The following is a 27,552-nucleotide window of genomic DNA, read 5'->3' as shown; positions in this document are numbered from 1 at the left end:
TTAGTTGTTGTGTTAGATGGTTCATTAGATCTTTTTCTTGTTTCTTGAGATAGACCTGTAATGCTATGAATTTTACTCTTGGGACTGCTTTCACTGTGTCCCATAGGTTTTGGGTTGTTGTCTGTTCATTTTCGTTGCTTTCCATGAAGTGTTTGATTTCTTCCTTGATCTCCTTGGTGATACATTCATTGTTTAATAACATGCTATTTAGCCTCCATGTGTTTGAATATTTTTAATTTTTTTTATAGTGGTTGATTTCTAGTTTCATGGCATTGTGATCCAAGAAGATGCTTGATATTATTTCATTCTTCTTATATTTGTAGAGACTTGCCTTGTGCCCTAACATGTGGTCTATTTTTGAGAATGTTCCATGTGCACTTGAGAAGAATGTGTATTCTGCTGCTTTGGGGTGAAATGTTCTGTAAATGTCAATTTAATCCATTAGGTCTAATGATTCATTTAAGGTCTGCGTTTCCCTGTTGATTTTTTGTCTTAATGATCTGTCCAATGCTCACAGTGGGGTGTTAATGTCTCCCACTACGATTGTGTTGTTGTCAATCTCCCCTTTAAAGGCCCCCATAAATGTTTATACTGGTTATTTCCTCCTGTTGGATTGATCCCTTTAGTAATATGTAGTGACCATCCTTGTCTCTTTTTATGGTCTTTATTTTTAAGTCTGTTTTGTCATAAATAAGAATTGTTACTCCAGCTTTTCTTTTCTTTCCATTTGCATGGAATATTTTATTCCATTCCTTCACTTTTAGCCTGTGTGAGTCTTTTGCTCTCAGGTGGGTCTCTTGTAGACAGCATATATTTGGGTTCTGTTTTCTTATCCATTCAAATACCCTTTGTATTTTGATCGGACCATTTATTCCATTTACATTTAAGTTTACTATTGATATCAACTTATTTAATGCCATTTTCCCCCTTTATGCTGATGTACCTTTCTCTCATTATTCTTTCTTCTTCTTAAAGAAGTCCTTTTAGCATTTCCTGCAATGCTGGCTTATTGGAATTAAACTCCTCTAGCCTTTTTTTGTCTGGGAAGCTTTTTATTTCACCACCATATTTAAATGATAGTCTGGCTGGATCAAGCAATCTTGGTTGCATGTTCTTGCTTTTCATTACTTGCAGAACTTCATGTTACTCCCTTTTGGCCTGAAGAGTCTCTGTTGAGAAATCAGCTGTCAGCCTTATGGGGGGGTTCCCTTGTTGGTCACTGTTTGTCTCTCTCTTGCAGCCCTTAATATTTTCTCTTTGTCCTTGACATTTGCCATTTTAATTATGATGTGTCTTGGAGTGGGTCTCTTTGGATCCCTCTTGTTTGGAACCCTCTGTGCTTCCTGAACTCGTGTGGCTTTCTTCTTCACCAGCCTAGGGAAGTTTTCTATCATTATTTCCTCCACCAAGTTCTCTATATCTTGCTCTCTTTCCTCCCCCTCTGGTGCTCCTATAATGCGAATGTTGTTTCGCCTCATGTTGTCCCAAATCTCCCTTAGACTGTCCTCATGCTTTTTAAGTGTATTTTCTTTTTGCTTTTCTGATTGTGTGAGTTTTTTCTACCTTGTCTTCTAAGTCACTTATTCTATCCTCTGCTTCATTGAGCCTCCTTTTAATTTCTTCCAGTGCATTCTTGATACTAGATACAGCATTCTTTACCTCTGTCTGAGTTTTATTTATGGTATGTATCTTTTTTTTTCATATTTTCGCTAAGGTCCTCGATCTTATCATCTAGTGTCTTAAGTTTCTTGAACATCTTCATCATCCATACTCTGAACTCCATTTCTGATATCTTGCTTAACTCCATCTCATCAAAGTCTTTTTCTGGCGATGTTTCCTATTCTTTAATTTGGGGGTTGTTTCTTTGTCTCCCCATTTTGGTATGTGTTAGTGTTTGTATCTGTACATTAGATATATCTGCGACCCCCAGCCTTGTGGAATGGGATTTTGTCTTGTGGGTCCAGTAGAGCCCAGAGGTGTGTTTTCCTTATACATCTGAGGTTTTTGCTCTAGTCATGTCCCTCTTGTGGGTGCCCCTTTTGTGGTTTCTTTATGTTCTCCTGTTGTGGTTGGGTCTGGATTGTTGTTGATCGGTCCTTGGGAGGACCCTTCTGTCAGGTTGCCTAACTATGTCTCAGCCTCAACCTCAACGTGTAAGGTGTTGTACGGGTGCTGGCAAGGCAGGACAATACACAACTAAAATTCCGGGAAACAAGAGGTATTTTACAAAATATTTTGACAGTAACAATGAAAACAACCCACGTGAAGATAGAACTGGGAGAGTGAAGGGAGAACACACACATACAGACACACACACCAAAAAAAAAAAAAAAAAAATGCTTAAAAAAATGAGAGAAAGAAAATTAACGCTTAGAGAGAGAGAGATGTATATTGTTGTTAATACTGGTGAAAAGTTAAAAACTAATAATAAACTAAAATGTAAAAAATGGAGAAGCTACTGGGAGATAACAGAAGCAGAGAAAAGTTTCTGAAAGAAGGGACCACAAAAAATTAAGGAAGATAATAGGAATAAGATAAGAGTTGAAAATGAGAAAACAAAAATACAATAAAGAGAATAAGAGAAACTACCAATCGGACAGGAACACAGAAGGGAGCATAATGAAAGAATGAAAGAAAAGTAGAAAAAGAAAAGAGAAAAAGAAGAAAAATGTTATGCCAATGGATTGAGAGGAGAGAGAGAGATAAAGCCCAGGCAGGGAGGGAGTCCAGTAAGAGATTTGGGGGAAAGTATAGAGGAAAGCAGTAAACTTGGTTATAATGATAAAGTCCCAGTTGTTGAGCAGGGATATCAAGAAAGTCTTGATACTAGAAGCAAAGATAAAACAAAACAAATTGAATATCAAAAACAAAACTGAAAACAAGCAAAGCAAGACAAAATTCTTTTATAAAAAGGAGAAAGAAAGAAAAAATTAGTTAAAAAAATGTTAAAAAATTTATTATAAAATTTAAAAAATTACAAAAAACAAATTTTCTCCCTTTTCTCTTCTTCTTAAGGAATAAAGAGAAAAAATAAACAAGCCCACAAACAAAAAACAAACAAATAAACCCAAAAACCAAAAGAACAACAAAACAAAACAAAACAAAAAAACAGCAGGAAAAAAAGGTAGTCAATCAGGTGAGTTTTTTCTGGGTCACTGTTTTATGTGTTGATTTCAGCTCTCCTGCGAGGTGCTTGTTTATCACCCAATGTGAGGGGCCGTCTAGGTTTGGCTCTGGTGTTCTTAGGTAGATGGTTGATCTGAGGTTCTCCGTGGACCACCTCCTCTTGTCAGCTATTTTGCAACCTTGTAGTTGCCTGGTTTTACTCCAGTCTTTCTGTAGAGTCTTTAGGGTGCAGGGTGGTTAGTGTAGCTTAGGGTATCACTCCCCTTAGAGGTGTCGCTGTCAGGCGCTCACTCTGTGGGGGGTTAGTTGCGGCTCCACAGCCAGCTCCTCAGTCCCTACCCTGTCCTCTGATTCTAGTTCCCCATGCTCTGTCCTGCTGCAGCTTCAGATTGATTTCAGCCTGTTGCCTTTTCTGTACGGGCTGTTTTGGCAGCCTGGGCTCAGTGGGTTTGATTAAGAACACATTCTGGTGAGCCATTTGCCTGCCTGGCACCCCCAGCAGGGGGTTTCAGTGTTGCCTCCAGTTCCCAAACAACAGTCCCTAAGAGTCTTATTCTTGTAATATCCTCCTGTGAGCTGCTCTCCCTTCCCCCTCAGGACTGTGCCCTGTGGGTGTGTCTGGGGCTTCAGTGAGCAGGACCCTCCCTTTTGCTGTTGGGGGTGGTGCTCTGGGCTGCAGGAGAGGCCGGCAGGCTCCGCTTCTCCCTGCTCAGCTCTGGTTTCCTGGTTGCACCAGGCCTGCCCCTCAGGCCGTCTACTGTGCAGACCCCAATCCCAGGCTCCGCTGGTCTATCACCCCGTGCCCGCCAGGAAGGTGAAAACCAAGTCTGGGACCAAACTTGCAATCTTACAAAGCAACACACAGGTAGAAAGTTCGCCCTGCAAGGTCCTGCCACCCTCGCTCCAAGGCACCTAGAGGGAGGGGACCCAAAGTCAGCTCCTCACAGCTCCCCGCACCGCTGGTCTTAGCAAAGCCTGAGTGGCTTCATGGGCCACCACAGCGCCCCTCAGGGCGGGTCACTTATTCTAGCCTCTCTGCACCCGGAGCTCAAGGCAGGGAGGGCTCCTCCCCTCCCCCAAGCCACACAGATTCAGTGCTTTCTGGGGCTCAACACAATGCCCCACAGGGAGGCAGAGGGTGCCCGTGTGCGGCTGCTCAGAGCAGTCCTCTGGTCCGTTACCACTTGGGTGCCACAGACCTTGGGACAGCCTTTCCTATGGTTGGCACCCCGAGCTCCAGACGCTGGTCGCAAGCACCACTAGAGGCTTTGTTTCCTGGGAAGGAGCTGTTCCCTTTGGGACTCACTGCTCCCCTGGGACCCTCTGCCCTGTGCGCGGGCCCTCCTTCCCCTCTAGTCACTCTGGGTGTGGGATCCCCGCTTTTGGATGCCGTCCACACTCTTGAGGGGAGGGAGCTTTGTAGCCTCCAAGCCTCTGGGCTCAGAGCCCAGACCAGGCTTTAGGGGGGTCTCCCCCTTCCTATGCCCCCCCTCTCTTACCGGACTCCCTGATGTGTCTTCAGTGCTCCCCACTTGCAGTCCGTCCACTCAGGTGTGTTTCTCTGGTTTTTTCAAGCTGGTTATGTAGGATTTTAGGAGTAAATCGAGTCCGTAGCTGGGAGCGGGGGCACTCTGCTGCTTCTCACAGTGCCGCCATCTTCAGGATCCTCTATTTTTAAGTTTTTTGTGGAACCTCCATACTGTTTTCCATTATGGCTGCACCAATTTGCTGTCCCATCAACAGTGCATGAGGGTTCCCTTTTCTCCACATCCTCGCTAATACTTTTTTCTTTTGAGTTATTGTAGATAGCCATTCTGACAAGTGTGAAGTGATATCTCATTGTGATTTTAATTTGCATTTCTCTGATGATTTGTGACATTGAGCACCTTTTCATATGTCTATTAACCATCTGTATGCTCTCTCTAGAGAAGTGTCTACTCAGGTCTTCTGCCCATTTTTAAATTGGATTGTTTGTTGTTTTGGTGTTGAGTTGTATAAGTTCTTTATAAATTTTGGATATTAATCCCGTTTTGGATGTAGCATTGGTGAATATCTTCTCCCCTTAAGTAACTTGTCTATTTACTTTGATTGTTTTCATTGCTGTGCAAAAACATTTTAGTTTGATGTAGTCCCATTTGTTTATTTTTTCTTTTGTCTCTCTTGTAGTCCCGTTTGTTTATTTTTTCTTTTGTCTCTCTTGCTTGAGGATCTATATCAGAAAATAATATTACTAAGATGTGTTACATATATATATATATATATAATAGAATATTACTCAGTAATAAAAAAGAATGAAATCTTACCATTTGTGACATGGATGGACCTAGAATGTATTATGGTAAGTGAAATAAGTCAGACAGAGAAAGACAAATAACATATGATTTTATTTATATGTGGAATCTAAAGAACAAAATAAATGAACAAACAAAATAGAAACAAATTCATAGATACAGAGAATAAACTGAATGTTGCCTGATGATAGGGGTGCCGGGGGCTTGAGTATAAAAGGCGAAAGAATTAAGAAGTACAAATTGGTAGTTACAAAATAGTTATGGGGATGTAAATTACAGCAAAGAGAATACAGTTGATAATATTGTAATATCTATGTATGGTGCCAGGTGAGTACTAGAATTTTCAGGGAGATCATGTTATAAATTATAAAATTGTCTAACCACTATCTTGTACACCTGAAACTAATATAAATAATATTTAATTTCAACTGTAATTTAAATTTTTAAAAATCAATTAATCAAAGGATTATAGATCTACCTACCATTTTCCAGGTACTATCCTAGACACCAGGGTTGTTGTAGGAAATAGGTAAAATTTCTGGCCCTCATGAAACTTATATTATAAAAAGGTGTATATAGGAAAATAAAACCAATAATTATGCAATATGTCAGGTTGTATAGCACTTAAAAGTATTATGGATAAATAGAAAGCAATGGAAAGGGGTGTCCTTTTATATACCTATTTACTTCTGAATCTTTTTATTGGTCTACTCCTTAAGTAGGTAAATCAGTTTAAATTAATGTTCTTACAGAGACAAGTAGGCAGAAAGACAGACATCAGTTGAAGAAAAAAAAGTTAATGGCACCATGTGGGAGAGGTATAATTATATAGTTAGTCTTTGGGTATTTCCCTTATTAATTTTTCACTCCTTCACCATAAAATATAAAGCTTTAAACTGTTACCAGTAAACCAGGACAGTCTTTCCTCTGAGGTCACCTGACCCAACAGCCTTATTTTTATTATTTATTTATTTATTTACTTAAGTTAATATGGAGTATTATATTAGTTTCAGGTGTACAACATAGTGATTTCACATTTATACACCTGATGATGTGATCACCATGATAAGTCTAGTAACCATTTGTCACTGTGCAAATTATAATATTATTGACTGTATTCCCTGTAATGTACATTACATTCCTGTGACTTATTTATTTTATCACTAGAATTTGTACCTCTTATTCCCTTTCACTTTTTTTTTTTACCCATACCATCATCCTCCACCTTTATGGCAAGCATCAGTTTGTTCTCTGTATCTATGACTCTGTTTCTGTTTCCAACGGCCTTATGTTAAAGTTGGGAATGATGAAGAAACTGGCCAAGTTACTCAGTTAGCTAATGGAAGAACCCAGACAGAGCCAAGACTCATGTGTTCCAGTTATGAATAGCTGCCTCACCAATTTAGAAATATGTTTCTTATAGTCCATGTCTTATAAGCCCAAACCAACCTAGTTGGTTGAATTGGGAAAACTCAGTTTCCCCTCCTGTGTGTCTCCTTGACTCTCACACTACTGATAGTTTCACAACACTTCTGACACCAGATGTGTTGGTATTTTTCCCCCAGGAAGAAATTCTGTGTGACACCAGCTGAATGTCCTACAGTTTCCCACCATCTGACACTATCCACCTAGAAATAACATCAGATCCCACAGGTTAAGAGCTCAGTCTCATAAAGCAGCCCCCACCAAGTGTCAATCACAAGTCTCCAAATTACCCACAAGTTCTGTCTGACTGGGCTACAAATTGGAGTTTCACATGAACCCTTCCTTGGATTTCATTAATTTTCTAGAATGGCTCACAGAAGTCAGGAAAACCCTTACTTGCATTTGCCAGTTTATTAAAGGATATGATAAAGGATTCAAATAAATGGCAAGATTAAAAGATACATAGGGAGAGGTGTGAGAGGGTACCTGTGAAGTTGGGATGCATCACCCTCCCTGCATGTGGATGTTGAATCTTAGAAGTTCTTTGAACCCAATACTATTGAGACTTTTATGTAGGCATGATCAATTATCTCCATTTTCAGCCCCTCACCCCTCTCTGGAGGATGGAGATTGAGGCTGAAAATTCCAAGTTTCTAATTATGGGTTGATCTTTCTGTTGATCAGTCCCTATCCATGAGCAATCCAGGAGCCCACCCAGAGTTTCTGAATTAAAACAAAACACTTCTCTCACCTAGAAATTTCCAAGGGATTTAGGAGATTCAGCTTCATATCAGGAACCAGGCCCAAAGACCAAATATTAAAGCAAAAGATGTTCCTGGTTCTTTTATCACTTAGGAAATTACAAGGATTTTAGGAGTGTTGTAATTTCACATTCATCTATGTACTTGAGGCAGATGACTGCTTAAAATGGTTAGATGCAGAACACAGATTACTAGTGGCAGAGAGGGTGTTTTATTTTCAATTAAGAGAAAGGTCATTTCTTTTTTCTCAATTACACACTATTTGAGATGATTAACCCTGAACCCTTTTGTTGGGGCCCCTGTAATTTTAAGAAAATCCCAGCTACTCCTATCAGCTTGAAGTTCTAAAATTGGTTTCAATAATTGCCTCCCTAGACATGTGAAGCAAGAGCAACACAGTCTCTCTTCTTAGGGATCTGAACCTGAGTAGCATCATGAATCTTAGCAGTGTCTCTTCACTACACAAGGTGAAAGGTATCACCCCCATCCCCAGCTTCCAGACCAACCTGTAAAGCACTTTTGGGCATGCAGTTTCATTTCATCCTCATGACTATTATGAAATATGATTTTTATCCCTGTTCTTCATAAAAAACCTGTGATATAGGAACTATTGTTATCTTGCTTTAAAGATGTGGAGATTGAGGCACAGAGAGGTAAAGGCACTGGCACAAGGTCTCACAGCAGGCAAGTGGCAGAGCTAAGATTTTAACTTATGCAAAGTTTCCAAAGGCCATGTTCTCAAACATGGAAAGCTCCAATGGGAATTTTCTTAAACATGGAACTCCAATGGGGAGTTTTTCAAACATGGAAAACTCCAGTGGGTAGCTTGACCTATGAGGCTCTTTCCAGTGGCTTTTCTGGAAACCCCTGTCTTTCCACTGGGCCCCAGAAGTGCCTTGATGAGTTTAGAAAAGAAACACTTTCCAACACTGTCTTAGATCTGGGGAGACTTGATTTATTTGGTGAGCCCATTCTAGGGCATCTCAGTCCACTTTCCAAGCCTTTCTGATGAATTTTATATAAACTTGGAGTGTGTCAGAAGACCTGCCACAGGCTCCAGAAGAAAAGATAATTTAAGTGGAGAAGCTCCTGCCATAGCTAAGAGAATGTGGGGGAATTAAACCACAGTTACCATAGGACAGGGTCCTGGCCTTGGAGTTACACAACTCTGAGTCCAAATCCTAGCTCCATCACTAGCCATATGGCCTTGTCAATCCAATGATATCTCTGAGCTTGTCTTAAATGTTCATACAACTAACTGCTGAATGGAATTATAAGGATTAAACAAGATGACAAATGTTAAAACTTTATCACAGGGCCCTGGCACATAGTAATTGCACCAGAAATCTCTCTGGTCTCTGAGAATGAAAGCATGGCACAATACATGGAGCTTCATGCAATTTTAAAGCCTGACAGAATTCTGCTTCACTGGTTCATAGCCGTGTCACTTTGGGCATGTCTTTTAACTGTGCCAGGTTTCCTTTTCTTTGAAATAAAGAAAACAATACTTATTTCTAAGGGTTGCTATGAGGATTGAATGAGTTACTGAAATAAAAATACTTGGTATAGGCATGGCTCAGTGGTTGAGCATCGACCTAGGAACCAGAAGATCATGGTTTGATTCCCAGTCAGGGTTGTGGGCTCAATCCCTAGTGGGGGGCATGCAGGAAGCAACTGATCAGTGACTCTCATCATTGTCTTTATCTCTCTCTCCCTCTCCATTCCTCTCTCTGAACGCAATACAAATTAAAAAGTAAAAATACTCGGCATAGAGTAAGCCCTAAATAAGCAGCAACCTCTTTTACTATGAACAAAATGTTTAGTACATTACAGGCTGGCATCCAGTAAATGTAGCTTCTCTCTTCAGAAGAAGGCAATTCTGGCCAGTCAGATAGTTCAGCTTGTCTGCCATTCGACTCCTGCTCTATCTTAATTTTTTTTCAGATCTAAAGAGAAAGCTTTTCAAATACACTTTTTTAACAACTCTTTTCACTTAGCCCTGCAATACACATAATAACACACAACTAGCTGACTTCTTTATTGGAATCATGGTGTTCAGGCTTGCATAAAGAATTGCTGTTGGAGTCTTTTCCATGGTTCTTTTTACACTCAAATCATATTTATTGCCATTCTAGGCTCACTTGGTTATGTCACTATTTGAAAATGACTAAAGAAAATGGATGGGCTTTCTTCAAGTTCTCAGATATGTGGAACCTTGAGAAAACTTGCTCCAACTCAGTTATGTTTAATTCCAAAAGAAACTGTAGCCAGAATTAGCTTAAGTAATCAGTGATGGCTTTCTGGGCTACCAAGTGCCTACCATGTTGATGATTAGTTTACCCAACCAAATATGAAGGAAAAAATTAAATATGATGTCTATTTGGAATAATTATGTATGAACTAGCCTTTTGATTGATTTGGGGCCTTCTTGAAATGTTTGTGATTCAGGGGAATCAAAAAACAATGATGGGAAATGGGACAGTTGTCACTCTCATGTGGCTGTGAGTGCGTTTAAAACAATGGATCCTATGGCTCTGAAAAGAGTACGTATATGGTCCTGAGCTTCCACTGTCTGCCTGGAGCTCTAGAAGACATTCTCAGGAAATCCAAGAACTCCCAGGAATAAAGAGACCTTTGTACCAATATTCTTATACAAGCAGTGCCTTATTCATTACCTGGCATGGTAAATAGCACCCAAGAGGCACTAAAGAAATACTTTTTGAATGTATTAAGAATCCTGTAGACTCAAACAGCCACAAAAATCAGTGCCAAAGGAATAACAATAATTATTTAAACAAAATCTATTCCCAGTCAGGCAGATTGGGTAACTGAGGTCCAAGAGGGGAAGAGACTGACTCAAGGTCACAGTGACCTAAACATACCTGTCCTGTTCCAAGACATGTATGCCTGCAACTCCAGATGTGTTAATAGTAAAGGGACATAGAAATATGATTGGGAGAAGATATCCCTTGCCTTAAGATTTTTCAGTCAGTGCTTATATGAATCTAAATGTTCCAGAGCCTTAAAGGGTGACACTAGCTCTGCTAGACTTAATTCTCCACCTGCACTCTTTGGGCCCAGCTTGATTTTTTATTTCATCTATCCACTCATCCGCTCATTCTCATGTGTATTTATTCTTAATGAAAAACCAAGCAAAAGTAAATATTCTTAATTATTCCTACAATCCTTTTGAAAGGGAACAGGTCCATTATCCCATCCAGCATTGAAAGACAAAGACTCTAACTCTGTTTTTGACAGGTGAGTCATATGTCCCTTCATTCCCAAGTCTTTAATACTGGAGTGAAGATTGCTCCCAATGAAGAAAAAAAAAATATCTGAGATTATGGAAAATGGGGACAATACATGTTGATCTTAAAATTCATTTACCAGAGGTAATCCAGTGACTGTCCTTATTTTACTTGCTTCAGACAAAGGAAAGGGAGTAAGGCAAGGAAATTGTGTGAAGAGGAGGTGACACTTGACTCCAGATGGAGCCAGGAATAGACATTTTATTGCTAGAGGTAGTCATTGTGAGGACCACAGTTTCAAGGGCAGTACTGCTCTCAGACAGAGACACACATTTATATTAGCTATTCTTTTCCTATAATTTGGTGTTTTACAGGCTGAAAGAGCCAACTTTCCAGTCCTTCTGAAACTGGACACAGTGGGTCCGGGTTGCCTGTCGCTACTTCAGCTAATTAAGCAGAGACAAGGTTGAATCAAATATGAACATTTATTCCATTTTTGCCAGCAAATGGGAGAGCAGTGGGATTTGTCCACATAAAATCTGCTCTGCCCTTCCTTTATTACCTGGCTGGTTATACAGGGCTGCATGAAAGGGAGAAGGGGGGGATGGTGAGGATAGCTGCAGGATCTGTGGTCCGTGTGTCTCCTCCCAGGATCTTGGAAGTCCGATAACAAGGTAGTTAATTTTCAGTGGTGTTAAAACCCAGTTCCCTCCGTTCCTAGGACCTGAGAATAGTCAGCATTCCTGAAGTAAACTCCTGAAGCGGGGTCTGGCTCCAGGCACAGCAACCAAATCAAAGTGCATCCTGTGCTTTGTCTGTTCTCAAAATGCATTTTGTTTTTTGAGCAATGAACCCATCCAGGCCCCGAGGTGTCTCATCTTTTTACAGTTCTGTTTTTCTTCTTGCAGCACATCCTCCAGTTTCCCAAGGTCTGTAAAAAAAACTTCATATCTATAGTTATTAAGGTGAATAATCATTAAACAACTATGGTTTTATTCCTGTTAGGTGCCTTCTCCCCTTTCACAATCATGGTTAACAGAACATGATCAGCATCTCTGCCCCCAACACTTCCACTCTCATCTAGAGATATGTGTTGACCCTAGAGAAGGTGAGAACCCTTTTAGAATTTGGTATGACAGCCATAAGAAGCAGGAAAAGAAAAATATTGTTGATCTTGGGCTAGAAGCTAAAGTTGGTCTGGCCTGGGAGGGGAAAAGTAGGAGAGAGCGGGAAAGAAATTGAAGGCAGATTGCCAAGGGAGAATCAGTGGGCAACAGTTTGTGTTTATAATCCCCAGAAAAAAAGCATTAGTCAAGGATGAAAGAAGCCTGGTTAGTCTGCCCTCCAACCCATCATATTAAGAAAATTTTGTTGTGAATTTAGTAAAGGCCTGTCAGTTAACTCTTACATTTTCTGTGAAGAAATACAACTCAGGTTAGTTTTAAATAAGAATGCTCAAACTACCAAACCACATCCCTACTTTTTATAAGATCTGAGGATCTTGCAGCAGCATTAGAGACAGCAACATTGGAAAGCAGAGTGGAATTCTGCTCTGTTACATGACAGGACACTGGACTAACATTTTCAAACATGAATTTATTGAGCACTTACAGTGCACCTGGCATTGACTGTACTAAGCTCTGGAGGTACAGTAAGGAACAACACTGATAGGAGTTTCATCCGTTACTGAGCTTCTGTTCTTGTAGCAATTGGTGGAATGTGGAAGTAAGGGAGAATGAGAGTTTCAGTATGATCCATGAGTTTCTGGCTAAGGTGACTGAACAGATTACTGAAGTGAAGATGAATAGGGGAGGAGGGGGAATAAGGGGCTTTATTTTTGAATGGAGGCACAGTGCATTGGTTATAAACCTGAGTGCTTGAGTCATGTTTAGGTTTAATTCCTCACTTTACCACTTTATCAACTTTGGGCCAGTTACTTCATCTCTCTGCATCTCAGTTTATTCATCTGTAAAACAGAGCTAAAGGAAGTGCATTCCTAGTGGGATGTTATGAAGTTAAATGAGGTACTATCTATAAAAAGCAGTTAAAAACAGTTCCAGAGACTTGGTAAGTGTATATATGTTTGATATTATTATTATTATTGGAAATGTTGAGTTTGTGATGTTTATGAGACAGAGAGTGCTTTAGAGCTAGACTACCAAAGTTCATAACCAAGCTCTTCCACTTACTAGCTGTGTGACTTTCTGAAAGCTACTTAACATTTCAATCTCTATCTGTAAATAGGGATAAACACAATATCATCCTCACAGGGTGAGGATTAAATGAGTTCATTTGTACAAAGTGCACAAAGTGCTTAGAACAGTATTTTGCACCTAGATCAATTAACTATTTATTAGTATTAGTAGCATTGATGTTATTAGTATTATCATTCAATGAGAGAAGTAGAGCAAGCAGTTGGATATATAAGTAGGGAACTCAGAAATGAGATTCCTGCAAGTCGTGTAGAAGCCTATTATTGTTATTTGGTTTGCTTAAATCCAAATACAAACAATAAATGTTACTGAAAAAACACACAACACCTACTGGTAACTTTTGTAATTAAGTTCAACATATAATTCTTAGGCACTGACTTTGTGCCCAGGGTTCATAGGTGAACCTGATGTCAGTCCTGCCTTTAGTAAGATTCCAATCCAAAAGATTATTTTGAAATAAACACCTTCTGCCATTCAGGGCCTTGGATTTACTTCTCTTCGACAGAGCTCTATTGTGCTTATTAGTGGTGAAATATTTAAAATATTCACAAGTAGGGCACAGATATTTATCAATCTGGTCATGCTTTAGTGCAAGCATGGAGCATTAGATGTCTCTCTTGGGTCAGATATTAACCCTTGAGTTGCTGGGTCATGGGGATGACATGGAAGGACTTATTCATGAGGAGGGACCAGGATGGTGATAGTGAGGAGAAGGCACTTAGAAAGCTGGGGGCAGCAGGTATTTATAAACTGATGTAGAAATATTTAAATATTCTAACCATTTGGATTCCTGTACTGATAGTACAGCTAAAATATCAGCCATGGTATGTGACCTTAATCTCTGCCATTTTCTCCTCTTGTCCAGGAAAACCTAAGATCTATGAGAAAGATACAGATTTGAAGTTCATTCAGCCAATACTCTTAGGCAGTGAGAATATCCTTCGTTGGACAACAAGTGGCCTGTCTGTGCCCTCCTTCATGTGGGCCTGGGAGCCCTGTGGCCAGAAAGATGAGCTTAAGTGACTTGCATGCCAAAGGACCCTCCATGGTCTAGACTCTCGGGTTTACTGTTACTGGCACGAGAAACTGGCAGTCTAAAGATCTTACTGGGAGATTTTCTCTCTGTATGATATGACAGGTGCTGTCAGTGGTCTTGTAATGGGGTCTGGGAAACTAAAAGAAGAAGCAGTACTCCAACAGCTGCCAAACTCCAGGTTTTGGCCAGTTCCTTCAAAGTTACAGCTTCAAATTAAAGGTAGAAGCAATTGTTATGGTTCACAGGCCTGGGAAATTTAGATTTAGATTGTGATTGAAGATTTAAGTGGGAGAGAAACAGAGTAGGGCAGGTTTGCAAGTATTTCCAAATATTGTCATTACATGGGAAAAAAATCAGTATTGGGCTTGGAAAGAGGGCATGTTTCATTGGTTTGAGAACTATTTACATAAGACTGACTGAAATAGTAACCCCACAATGGGAAAATCTGTCAGCAAATATCATTTTTATTATTATTTTTATTATTTTTATGCTTTAATTTTTTTATTGAGAGTATTACACATGTCCCCCATTTCCTCCCCTTACCCCCCTCCACGCACCTCCCATCCCTCCCCAGGCCTCTGGCTGTCCATTGACTGTATCCATGGGCTGTACATATATGCTTATAAGTTCTTTGGTTAATCTCTTCCTGTCGTCCTTCCTGCCTCCTCTCTGAGATCTGCCGGACTGTTCCATGCTTCCATGTCTGTGACCCTATCTTGTTTGTCAATCTATTCTGTTCCATAGATTTCACATATGAGTGAGATCATATGGCACTTGTCTTTCTCTGACTGGCTTATTTCATTTAGCATTATACTTTCCAGGCCCATCCATGCTGTCCAAAAGGGTAAGATATCCTTCTTTTTTACAGCTGCATACTATTCCATAGTGTAAATGTCCCACAGATTTTTTATCCAATCATTTACCGATGGGCACTTGGGCTGTTTCCAGATCTTAGCTATTGTAAATTGCCCTGCTATGAACATAGGGGTGTATATATTCTTTCTTATTGGTGTTTTGGGATTTTTAGGATATATTCCTAAAAGTGGGACCACTGAGTCAAAAGGCAGTTCCATTTTTTAAATTTTTTGAGGAATCTCCATACTGTTTTCCATAGTGGCTGCACCATTCTGCATTCTCATGAGCAGTATACTAGGCTTCCCTTTCTCAACATCCTCACCAGCACTTGTCATTTGTTGATTTGTTGATGGTAGCCATCCTTACAGGTGTGAAGTGATACCTCACTGTGGTATTAATTTGCATCTTTCTGATGATTAGTGATGTTGAGTATTTTTTCATATATCTCCTGAACATCTATATGGCCTCTTTGGAGAAGTGTCTATTCAGGTCTTTTGCCCATTTTCAATTGGATTTTTTGCCTTTCTCTTGTTGAGTTGTATGTGTACATTGTATATTTCAGGAATTAACCCCTTATCAGATGTACCCTTGGCCAATATATTCTCCCATGCGGTGGGATCCCTTTGTATTTGGAGGATGTTTTCTTTTGCTGTGGAGAAGATTTTTAGTTTGATATAGTCCCATTTGTTTATTTTTGCCTTTGTTTCTCCTGCCTTAGGATATATATTGATGAATATTCCGCTACATGAGATGTCTGTGATTTTATTGCCTATGTTTTCGTCTAGGATTTTTATGGTTTCATGTCTTACATTTAAGCCTTTTATACATTTTGAATTTATACTTGTTTATGGAGCAAGTTGGTGGTCTAGTTTCATTTTTTTGCATGTACCTGTGCAATTTTCCCAGCACCATTTATTGAAGAGACTATCTTTGCTCCATCGTATGCTCTTGCCTACTTTGTCAAATATTAATTGACTGTAACGGTGTGGATCAATTTCAGGGATCTCTACTCTGTTACATTGATTTATATGCCTGTTTTTGTACCAGGACCAGGCTGCTTTGATTACAGTGGCCTTGTAGTATAGTTTGATATCTGTTACTGTGATCCCTCCAATTCTGTTCTTCTTTCTCAAGAAGGCTGCAGCTATTTGGGGTCTTTTTTGGTTCCATATAAATTTTTGGAATATTTGTCCTAGTTCTGTGAAATATGCTATTGGTACTTTTATAAGAGTTTCATTGAATCTACAGATTTCTTTGGGTAGTATGGACATTTTAATGATATTAATTCTTCCAATCCATGGACATGATATATTCTTCCACTTGTTTATATCTTCCTCTATTTCTTTTTTCATTGTCCTGTAGTTTTCCAAGTACAGGCCTCTTACATTTGCGGTTAAGTTTATTCCTAGGAATCTTATTTTTAAGTTGTAATGGTGAGTGGAAATTTTTTTAGATTCTCTTTCAGAGAGTACATTATTGGTGTATAAAAATGCCATCGATTTCCAGGTGTTAATTTTGCATCCTGCTACCTTGCCTAATTCATTTATTAAATCTAGTAGAACTTTGATTGAGTCTTTAGGGTTTTCTATGCACAATGTCTTGTTATCTGTGAACAATGACAAGTTTACTTCTTCCTTCCAAATTTGGATGCCTTTTATTTTTAATGTTTGTCTGATTGCTGTGGCAAGGACTTCCGGTACTATGTTGAGTAATAGTGGTGAAAGTGGACAACCCTGTCTTGCTCTTGTTTTTAAGGGAAATGGTTTTAGTTTTTGAACTTTGAGTATGATATTGGCTCTAGGTTTGTCATATATGGCATTTATTATGTTGAGGTATGATCCCTCTATTCCCACTTAGCTGAGAGTTTTTATCAAAAATGGGTTATGGATTTTTTCAAATGCTTTTTCTGAGTCTATTGATATAATCATATGATTTTTGCCTGTCTTTTTTTTTATGTGATGTATCACATTTATTGTTTTAAGAATGTTCAACCAACCTTGCATCCCTGGAATAAATCCCACTTGGTCATGGTGTCTGATGATTACAATATATTGCTGGATCCGATTTGCTAATATTTTGTTAAGGATTTTAGCATCTATGTTCATCAGGGATATTGGTTTGTAATTTTCTTTCTTTGTAGTGTCTTTACCTGTTTTGGGGAATTAGGATAATTCTCGCCTCATAAAAAGAGCTTGGGAGTCTTCCTTCCTCTTGAATTTTCTGGAGAAGTTTGAGGAGAATTGGTTTGTTCTTCTGTGATTGTTTGGTAAAACTCGCCTACAAATCCATCTGGTCCCAGACTTTTGTTTGCTGGGAGGTTGTTTGTTTGTTTGTTTGTTTTTTATCACTCCTTCAATTTCATCACTTGTCTATTGGCCTATTTCAGTTTTATGATTCTTCCTGATTGAGTTTTGTAAGATTGTATGTTTCTAGGAATTTGTCCATTTCAGCCAGGTTGTCCAGTTTTTGGCCTATAGTTGCTTTTAGTATTTTCTTAGGATTCTTTATTTCTATGTTGTCAGTTGTTATATTGCCTTTTTCATTTCTGATTTTATTTTTTGGGTCCTCACTCTGTTTCTTGGTGAGTCTGGCTAAAGTTGCTTCAATATTATTTATCTTTTCAAAGAACCAACTCTTTGTTTCAGTGTTCTTTTGTATTGTTGTTTTTTTATCTGTATGTCATTTATTTCTGCTATGATCTTTATTATTTCCCTCCCTCTACTTCTGCTGGGCTTTTCTTGGTGCTCTCTTTCTAATTCTTTTAGTTGTTGTTTTAGACAGTTTATTAGGGCTTTTTGTGTAATGCTATGAACTTTCCTCTCAGGACTGCTTTTGCTGTGTCCTATAGATTTTGGGTTGTCATTTGTTTTCAGGAAGTTTTTTATTTCTTCCTTGATCTTGTTTTAAACCAGTTCATTATACAATAACATGCTATTTAGCCTCCATGTATTTGAATATTTTTGAATTTTTTTAGAGTGGTTGATTTTCAGTTTCATGGCATTGTGATCTTAGAAAATACTTGATATGATTTCAATTTTCTTGAGCTTGTAGAGACTTGTTTGTTGCCCTAACATGTGGTCTATTTTTGAGAACTTTTCACGTGCCCTTGAAAACAATGTGTATTCTGCTGCTCTGAGATGAAATGCTCTGTATATGTCAATTAAATCCATTAGATTTATTGTGTCATCCAAGTTTTCTATTTTCATGTTGATTTTTTATCTTGTTCTGTCCAATGATGACAGTGGAGTGTTAAAGTCACCCACTATGATTGTATTGCTCTCAATATCTCCCTTAAAATCCACCAAGAAATTTTATATACATTTGTGTGCTCTTATATTGGGTGCATATATGTTTACAAGGGTTATTTCCTCTTGTTAGATGTATCCCTTTAGTTTTATGTAGTGACCTTCTTTGTCTCTTGTTATGGTCTTTATTTTGAAGTCTGTTTTCTCAGAAATAAGTATTTCTATTCCAGCTTTTTTTTTTTTTTTTAAATTTCCATTTGTATGGAATATTTTTTTCCATCCTTTCACTTTCAGTCTGTGTCAATCTTTTGCTCTGAGGCGGGTCTCTTCCAGACAGCATATATATGGGTCATGTTTTCTTATACATTCAGCTTCCCTATGTCTTTTGATTGGAGCATTTTTACATTTAAGGTTATTATTGACATATATTTATTTAACACCATAATTTCCCTTTATGCCCATGTATCTTTCTCTCCATATTTCTTCTTCTTCTTAAAGCAGTCCTTCTAGCATTTCTTGCAATGCTGGTTTGGTGGTACTGAACTCCTTTAGCCTTCATTTGTCTGGGAAACTCTTTATTTCACCTTCAATTTTAAAAGATAGCCTTGCTGGGTAAAGAGGTATTGGATGCAGGTTCTTGCTTTTCATTACTTTGAGCACTTCATGCCACTCCCTTCTGGCCTAAAGTGTTTCTGTTGAGAAATCTGATGGCAGGCTTATGGGGTTCCCTTGTAGGTCACTACTTGTCTCTCCCTTGTGGCCCTTAATATTATTTCTTTGTCCTTAACATTTGCCATCTTAATTATGATGTGTCTTGGAAGGGGTCTCTTTCGTTCCTCTTGTTTGGTACCTTCCCTGTTTCCTGCACTTGTGTGGCTTTCTCCTTTACCAGTTTAGGGAAGTTTTCTGTCATTATTTCTTCCACCAGATTGTCTACTCCTTGCTCACTTTTCTCCCTCTCTGGAACCTCTATGATGTGAATGTTGTTTCGCTTTATGTCCCAAAATTCCCTTAAACTGTCCTCATGCTTTTTAAGTGTTTTTTCTTTTTGCTTCTTTGATTTTTTTTCTACCTTTTAAGTCACTTTTTCTATCCTCTGCTTCATTGATTTTGTTTTTAACTCCTTCCAGCATATTCTTGATATCAGATATAGTATTCTTCTTTTCTACCTGGTTCTTATTTACAATATCTATATCTTTTTTTCATGCTGATGTAGCTTTCACTAAGTTCCTGCAACTTCCCATTAGGTGTCTTGTTCCTTGAGCATCTTTATAATCATTACTCTGAAGTCTGTTTCTGATAACTTGCTTACCTCCATCTCATCAAGGTCTTTTTTCTGGTGATTTTCTGTTTCTTCAGTTTGGAGGTTCTTTGTCTCCCTATATTAGTTTTCTCTGTGTGTTTGTATCTGTGTATTCAATATATTTGCTGTCTCCCAGTCTTGTGGGGTTAGCTTTGGTAGTGGATTTCCTGTTCGACTCAGAGTTGTGTTTTCCTTATACTTCTGAGCTATAAGCTTTAGGCATGTCCCTTTTTTGGGATATTTGGGCCCTCCTGTTGTTACTGAGCCTAGATTCCTGTTGTTCTGTTCATGGGAGGACTTCCCTCTCAGGTTGGCCAGCTCTGAGGCTCAGCCACAACAACATTATGTGAGCTGTTGTATGTTTTCTGACAGGGCAAAACAAAACAATGAAACCAACAGGAAACAAACAAGGAATTTACAAAATATCTTAACAATCACAATGAAAACAACCAAAAAGAAAGTAGAACTAGGAAAACAAAGAGAGGACACAACTACTAAGGCAAAAAGAAAGAGAGAAAAGGATATTATTGCTAGTAGTAAAATAGTAAAAATTAAAGAAGCTACTGGCAGGTAATAGAGGCAGAGTAAAGATTCTGAAAGAAAAGAAGGGAGAGTAAGGGTAGAGAGTAGGAATAAGGGTAGAGAGTAGGAATAAGAAAATGGTTAAAAAAGACAGGAAGGCAAAGAAAGAAAGGGAAAAATAGTTATGACAAGGGAACAAGAAGAGAGAGAGAGACGTAAAGCAAGTGTAAGGAAGGAAACCAATAAATGATATGGTAGAAACAATACAGAAAAGCAATAAACTTGATAAAAATAATAATACCCAAGCAATAAAGTGGAGAATATCAAGAAAATCTTGATTAAAAACACCAAAGACAAAACAAAACAAAAAACAACAACAAGAAAAAGAAGCAAAGCAAAACAAAACAAATTTAAAAAAAAATTCTTTTTAAAAACCAGCCAAGTGAAGTTCATCTGGGAAGATATAATTCAGTCTTGCCTTTTCTGTATGGGCAGTTCCAGCTGGCCTGAGTTCAGTGTGATTGATCAATAGAGACTATGGTATGCACACTTTGCCTGCCCAGCCTCCAGAAGTTGTTTTGAGCATTTCCTCTGGTTCCCAAATAATAGTCCCTGAGAGTTTTACTTTTGTAATGTCTTCCTATGAGTTGTTCTTCCCCCACCAAACTGTGCCTAGCGGGGGATATCTGGGGCTTCAGTGAGCTGAACCAGCCACTTTCCTGTTAGAGGTGGTACTCTTAGCCTGCAGGAGAGGTAGGCACTTTCTGCCCCTCTTTTCCTAGTCCGGTCATCTGATCTCACAGGGTGCTTGGTTCAAACTCTCCTCAATGCAGACACAATACTCAGCTTTTGCTGGTCTGTCTCCCCAATGTAAGCTCGGAAGGTGGATGCTGTGGGGTGCCATCCAATAATCAAAAACCTATAAAGTAAAACACAGGAAGAAAACCTGCTTTGTGAAAATCTGGCATCCTTGTGTTTCCAGTAGAAGCAGGAGGGGTTACAAAGTCTGCCCTGTGCAGATCTTCTGCACAACTGAACTCAGCAGGGCTGGGGTCATGATTCTCACCTTGGGTCTCTATCCTGGCTCTCTTTAGAGCAGGTCAAAAACACCTTCTCTGCCCATACAGCAGCTTTAATCTCTCTCTCTCTCGGAGGGAGTCCCTGAATTATCTCACTGGCAGCTCCAGTCCCTCTCTCTGGCAGAGAGAGTCCCCGATCTTCCATACTGGCAGCTCTGGTCTCTCTTTGGCAGAAGGAAGGGTTCCTTCCTCTTCTCCGCTCTACACAGTTCAAATGCTCTCATTTCCTGTACAGTGCCCTACAAGAAAACAGAGAGTCCTTTTAGGTCACTGCTGGCCCCTTTCTATTCTAGGAAAGACAAACTGTTTCCCTGGCTCCCTCTGTCCTACATGCACAGGTTCTCCTTCCCTTCTTCACTGCTCAGAGTTTGAGATCCCTGCTTTTGAGTGTCAGTCTGCACTCCCAGGGGAGAAAGATTAGCAACCTCCAACCCTTGGGCCTCACTGCCTAGAATAAGCTTCAGGGGGGATTCCCCCTTTCCATGCCTCTCCCTCTCTTACCAGTCTCTACGATGTTTCTTCAGTGCTCCTTATTCAAAATACGTCCAATCAGCTATATTTCTTTTGTTTTTCTGAGCCAGCTACCCAGTATTTTAACTAAATTGGATCCATGGCTGGGAGCAAGGGGACTCCGCCTATTGTTAGACTGCAGCCATCTTTAAAACCCAACAAATAGCATTTTTAGATTACAGCACAGTTATTTAGCTTCCTGTGAATCTAGTGTAGAAGGTAGGACAGGGAGGGTATAGGAGATAAATGGCTCACTTTACAGAACACAGAAGTCAATAGAGATATCACAATGAGAGCCTGGCATCCTGACTCTTGCCTCTTAAGAGCTTCCATCTATTGAAGCCCTACTATATGCCTGGGACATATTAGATACTTTGATTTTTGCTCTGTGGCAATAAGCTCTATTTCAAAGTGTCTGCTCAGTCACCTCTGGAACAATGAGTCACATGTGGCCCCTATAAGAATTAGAAAAAAATATCATGGCCGAGGTAACTCAGCTGGTTAGAGTGTTGTTCCGATAGGCCAAGGTTGCGGGTTTGATCTTGCCAGGGCACATACAATAAGCAACCAATGAATGTACAACTAAGTGGAACAACAAATCGGTTTCTCTCTGTCTGTCTCTCTTCCTCTCTCTCTCTAAACAAACCAATAAATAGATAATTTTAAAAAGCATTAGAAAAAATTAAAGGAAAATTTAGAGAGGCAAAGTGAATTGCCCCAAATCACAGAGTAGGCAATATTTAAGAATACTTCCCATAAGAGCACTGAAAACACATTTATCTTTACTGGCTCTCAGTTACGGCTATTCTTATGTTCTAGGATTTCCCATGGTTACCCGGTGGAAATATATAAAAAATAGAAAACAAAGTTAATTATTACCACTCTTAACCAGTTTCTACCTATTTACATAAAATGACATTTAATATGTTTCTATTGTTTTTTTCCTTCTACTTATTTTTATTTTTATTTTTTAAATTTTTATTATCGAGGTGCTTAAATATGGGGAAATGCCCAAGTGATACAAGATAAAATTTCTAGCTAAATTCTCTAAGACTAGGACTAAAACACAAAATCTTATTTATTTAACATGTAGATGTAGTATTTTTTAACACTTTATTAAATTTATTGGGGTGACAATGGTTAATATGAGCATATAAGTTTCAGGTGTGTGTTTTTTTGTTACAAGGTCCATGTATCACCCCGTGTGCCCACCACCCAGGTGTATCTTCTCTCGTCACCATATATCACTGTACTTTATTGGATTGAACTGGTTAATACTTTGTTGAATATCACAGTGGTACCCATTTAAAATTAAGTTGTGAGGAGCCATGAAAAACGTTGTAAACTGAACAATACCAAACTGACAGAGATAGAAGAAAGTTACAAAGAGACAGCCGCCATATGGCTTCTAAATTTAGAATTTGAAAAAGGTTTTCATTTTCATAAATATTTATTATCCACGAATATATATTTACTTTGTGGCAGAAGACAATCATTGAATATATGTGATTTATAAATCTTGAACAATCTACCTGGAATTCACTTATCTTGCACAGCCTATAAAATTGGTAGAAAACAAGGTCTGTGCTCCAAGAAAAAGCCATATTTGCCATGTTTCAGTGAAGCAATGCCATATGTCATTCACTAACTGAATATTTAATTCAGGCAAACAAATCCCAAATCAACAAGCAACAGATCTTTTTTTTTTCTTCTTTTTTTTTTAATTATTCAAAACACATAATAGTTCTACTCATGGGTGGAAGTAGTAACAACCCAAGGGGAAAAAAAAAACAAAAAACTATGCACTATAAAAAGACACTGCCTGTTGTATTCAGTCCAGTTGTTTGCCTAAAAAAAAAAAAAAAATCACCACATTCTGATTCTGCAAATTATCTTTTTGAGATTGAATAGAACTTAACATTTTAGCAAATATACTTTAGCACAATCATCAGGAGACAGAGTTACTTGCCACTGTAATAAAAACAAATTGCAGGTCAATATATCTCTGAAATATTTTTAAAACAAATTTGTTTCAATTTAAGGAAAGTAGCAAAAAAAAATAAGTGGAAGCAGATTTCCTCTTCTGACTATAATGAAATAGCTTGTGATAGGCATTGTTTCTGCCATAAATAACTAGGAGAAAAGACATTAAAATTAATTAGGAGAAAGGTTCGCTTCAAAGGCAACATAAATATGACAAAGCTGCCGATGCTTTAGGAGCAGGGAAAGAGAATCCCAGAAAGACGGAGCTCTAAGGATCTTAGGAGAAAATAAATTCATGGCCAAAGGAACTCTAGGGAGCCTTCTTCCTCAGTCGGGAGGGTGGAAAGGTGGCCAAAGAAAACACGGGGGTTTCTGGAAAGAGTGAGGAAGAAGAAAAGTGCCCTGAGCCTTCCAAGGGCTGGAAGCGTGCCCGCCACCAGCAGCCACTGAAGGGGTGGAGCTATGCTCCCCACAGGCCCAGAGGGCAGGGACCCCTCTAGGGATGGCCCCTCTTATAGAGTCCTTACCGCTTTCCTAGAATCTGTCAGACGTCACCACCTGCACCAAGAAGAGCACCATGTTGAAAAAAATAGAAAATAAAAGCATGTGTCTTTCACTGCCTGGCTTATTTCACTTAGCATAATATTCTCCAGGTCCATCCATACTGTCCCAAAGGGTACGAGGATTCTTCTTCTTTGCAGTTGCGTAGTATTCCATGGTGTAAATGTCCCACAGCTTTTTTATCCACTCATCTACTGATGGGCACTTGGGCTGTTTCCAGATCTTAGCTATTGTAAACTGTGCTGCTATGAACATCGGGGTACATATATCCTTTCTGATGAATGTTTCAGGATTCTTAGGAGACAAATATCACATGATCTCACTTATACGTGGAATCTAAAGAACTTAATAAACTGATGAACAGAATAGATTCAATGACATAGAAGCATAGATGAGATTGATGAATGTCAGAGGGATGGAGGAGGGCTGGGGGGTGGAGGGGGAGAGAGTAACCAAAGAATTTATGTGCATATATACACAACCCAAGGACATGGACAATGGTGGGGAGAGGGACTGGGGAGGGGGAAGGAATGGGGTGGAATGGGTCATTGGGGAGAAAAAGGGACATTTGTAATATTTTAAACAATAATAATAATAATAAAAAGAATATTTCATCAATGCTCATCGGTCTCCTACTATAAAACCTCCCTACAGGCTTGACACATATGACAAACTCTCTGGTTTGCCATAACTCTTAAAGTGTGCAGAGGACTGTTCAGTCAGGTTTCCATTGTTGTCTGAAGGATGACATGTTAGCTGACCAGATAAGTTCATCTTATTAACTCACTGCTGCACTGTGCTGAAGGTTGAGTTTTAAGGACATGGTAATGAATGAGAGGGTATCACTAGGAGATAGTTAAACTCTGAATGGGAATGTCTAAGAAATCTCATTTGGAAGACCCAAAACTTTAGGATATAGCCTTTGTTTGGAGGAAAATGAAGAGGATATAGTTATCAGACCAAGATCTAGATCTTCAAATAGAAGGGGCTGGCAGTCTATGTCTCACAGGTACTTCCCAGCCAGCTCTTATAAGTCAGCTTCACTCAATTGCTTCCTGCCTACACATAGGTACTTCAGAAGCATACTTATTTCATCTCAGGAGGCACCAGGATAGATTTTTGGAAGGAGTGAATATCTGTGGTCCTATCCACTTACTTACTTTGGTTCTGCCCTGCCTCCTTTCCTTACTCTGACATTCTGTAATTCCCAAGTCACTTCCAATGTTCTCACTCAGCTGAGATGCAGTAAAACCAGTTACATTTTTTTGCACCTTTCTATTTGGAAGAAAAATGGAGGCTTTCTCTGAAAAAAATGCCTTTTCTAAGTGCTTCTCATAGCAAAGTTCATTAAGCAAACAGTTATTGAATACCTACTCTGTTTTAGAAACCATACTAGTCCATATCTCTCACATTTATCTGAAAGTTGAATGAATCAAATATTTGCCATATCATGAGCTTGTTTAGAGATTCAAATCTTGATTGTACATAAAGAACAAAAAAAGAGTATAATGGGGGTATGATTTACTTTGGATAAAAAAAGACATATTTTGGAAAATAAAAACTTTATGAGGAATAAATATTTAACGTCAGACTTAAAGAATAGGAGGCAGCCATGCAAACAGTTATGCAACAGAAATATAATGCAAGACACCTGTCTAAGCCACATATGTAATTTTGAATTTTCTAGGAGCCGCATTATACAAAGTAAAAAAGTAAAATTAATCTAAATAATATATTTAACAGGATATGTCTCAATGTTGTCACTTCATAAGCAATTAATATAAAATATTAATGAGATATTTTCAGTCTTTTTTCATATTGCCTTTGAAACTTTGTGTACAGTCTGTACTTACAGAACATTTCAAGTACTTATTAAGATCTCCAAGTAAGCCCACAACATAACTAATATTAGCTCCATATAACAGTTGGGGAAACTGAGTCTCAGAAAAGGGAAACTGAGCTATCAAAAACCATGCAAGCTAGCAATGCTTGGGTTGAATTGCAGTTTTGTTGAGTACAAGTCTAGTACCTTATCATTCATTCCCTTGAGTAATCTGCTTTTCTGTATATCGTGGCTGATCAACAGCTCCCTAGAATTACTCTCACGAGCCCCTTCTCTTTGCTTAAGGTTCAGAGTAAGAAAGCTCATTCAGGAAGAGATACCAGTGAAGGAGAATCTTATAAGACTTCATATTCTGTATCAGCCTAGAAAAATCGGTATGGACTATACGAATAATACTTTTATGCTTGTGGACTTCCAGCCACACAGGACTCCTTGCTCATTTAATATGTCAGGCATGTTCCTTGCACAGGACCTTTGCATTTGCTCTTTCCTCCATCTGTAATTGTCTTCCCCAGAAATTTTTCTGGCTCACATTTGACTTCTTTTAGGATTCTGTTCAAATGTAACCTCCTTAGAGAGGCCTTCCATGATCATTTTGCCTTCTAAATTTTGTAACTTCTTATCCAGAATTCTCTGGGTGACATATCTTCCTAGACTAGAAGATACACTATCTATAGTACTTAGTTATGTTTTATATCCTTTCTATTGACTATACTGTAAATGCAGTCTCATTCTTTCCCAGGTGTATGGAACAAGGCCAGCGGATCCAGCTTTCCAATGAGATTCTGAAAAATAATCTCCGTATAAGCAGTAGAATCCTGTCCATTGAGGAGATGGCAGTGACAAATGGAGAAAATACAAAGGTAGACCTCTGAGAGTTGCTGTGGTAAGAGTTGTGTGGTAACCTCACAAGCTATATATGAGTGGGGCTGCTAGTCATACACTTGATGTTAAATTTTAGGAATGCCTTGAGATCTAGGGTTGAAGACTATTGATTATAAAAACCAAGCTTTAGTCATGATGTTGTTTTCTTTTCTTAATATAATTTTAAAAAATTTTCAATTACTGTTGACATTCAATATTATTTTATATTAGTTTCAGGTGTGCAGCATAATGGTTAGACATTTATATAATTTATGAAGTGATACTCCCGATAAATTTAGTACCCACTTGGAACTGTACATAGTTATTAGAATATTATTGACTATATCTTTGTGCTGCACTTTACATCACTGTGACTATTTTGTAACTACCAATTTATACTTCTTAATCCCTTCACATTTTTCACCCAGCCATCCAACACCCCTCTCATCAGTTTGTTCTCTGTATCTATGAATTTATTTCTGTTTTATTTAATTATTAATTTATAAATTTATTTATTATTGTTCAAAATATTACAGATGTCCCTTTTTCTTCCCATTGGCTCTTTCTACGCCCTCCTCACCCCCCTGCCCAGTCCCTCACCACATTATTGCCTGTGTCCTTGGGTTATACATATATGCATATAAATTCTTTGGCTAATCTTTCCCCACCCACTCACTCACTCCCACT

General features: G+C 38.7%; 1 pseudogene across 1 annotated transcript in view; it reads left to right on the top strand.

Annotated features, from left to right (window-relative positions):
- Positions 1-26,876, top strand: part of LOC308550957 (vascular endothelial growth factor receptor kdr-like) — a 104,937-nt pseudogene extending 78,061 nt beyond the window's left edge. The window contains exon 7 of the transcript in view: positions 26,744-26,876. The product of the transcript in view is annotated as a vascular endothelial growth factor receptor kdr-like (transcript). The remainder of the gene's footprint in view (positions 1-26,743) is intronic.
- The last annotated feature ends 676 nt before the right edge of the window (positions 26,877-27,552 follow it).

This window comes from Miniopterus schreibersii, assembly GCF_964146895.1.
Source record: "Miniopterus schreibersii genome assembly, chromosome: X".
NCBI classification, from domain to species: Eukaryota; Metazoa; Chordata; class Mammalia; order Chiroptera; family Miniopteridae; genus Miniopterus; species Miniopterus schreibersii.
This window is presented reverse-complemented; position numbering and strand designations above follow the sequence as displayed.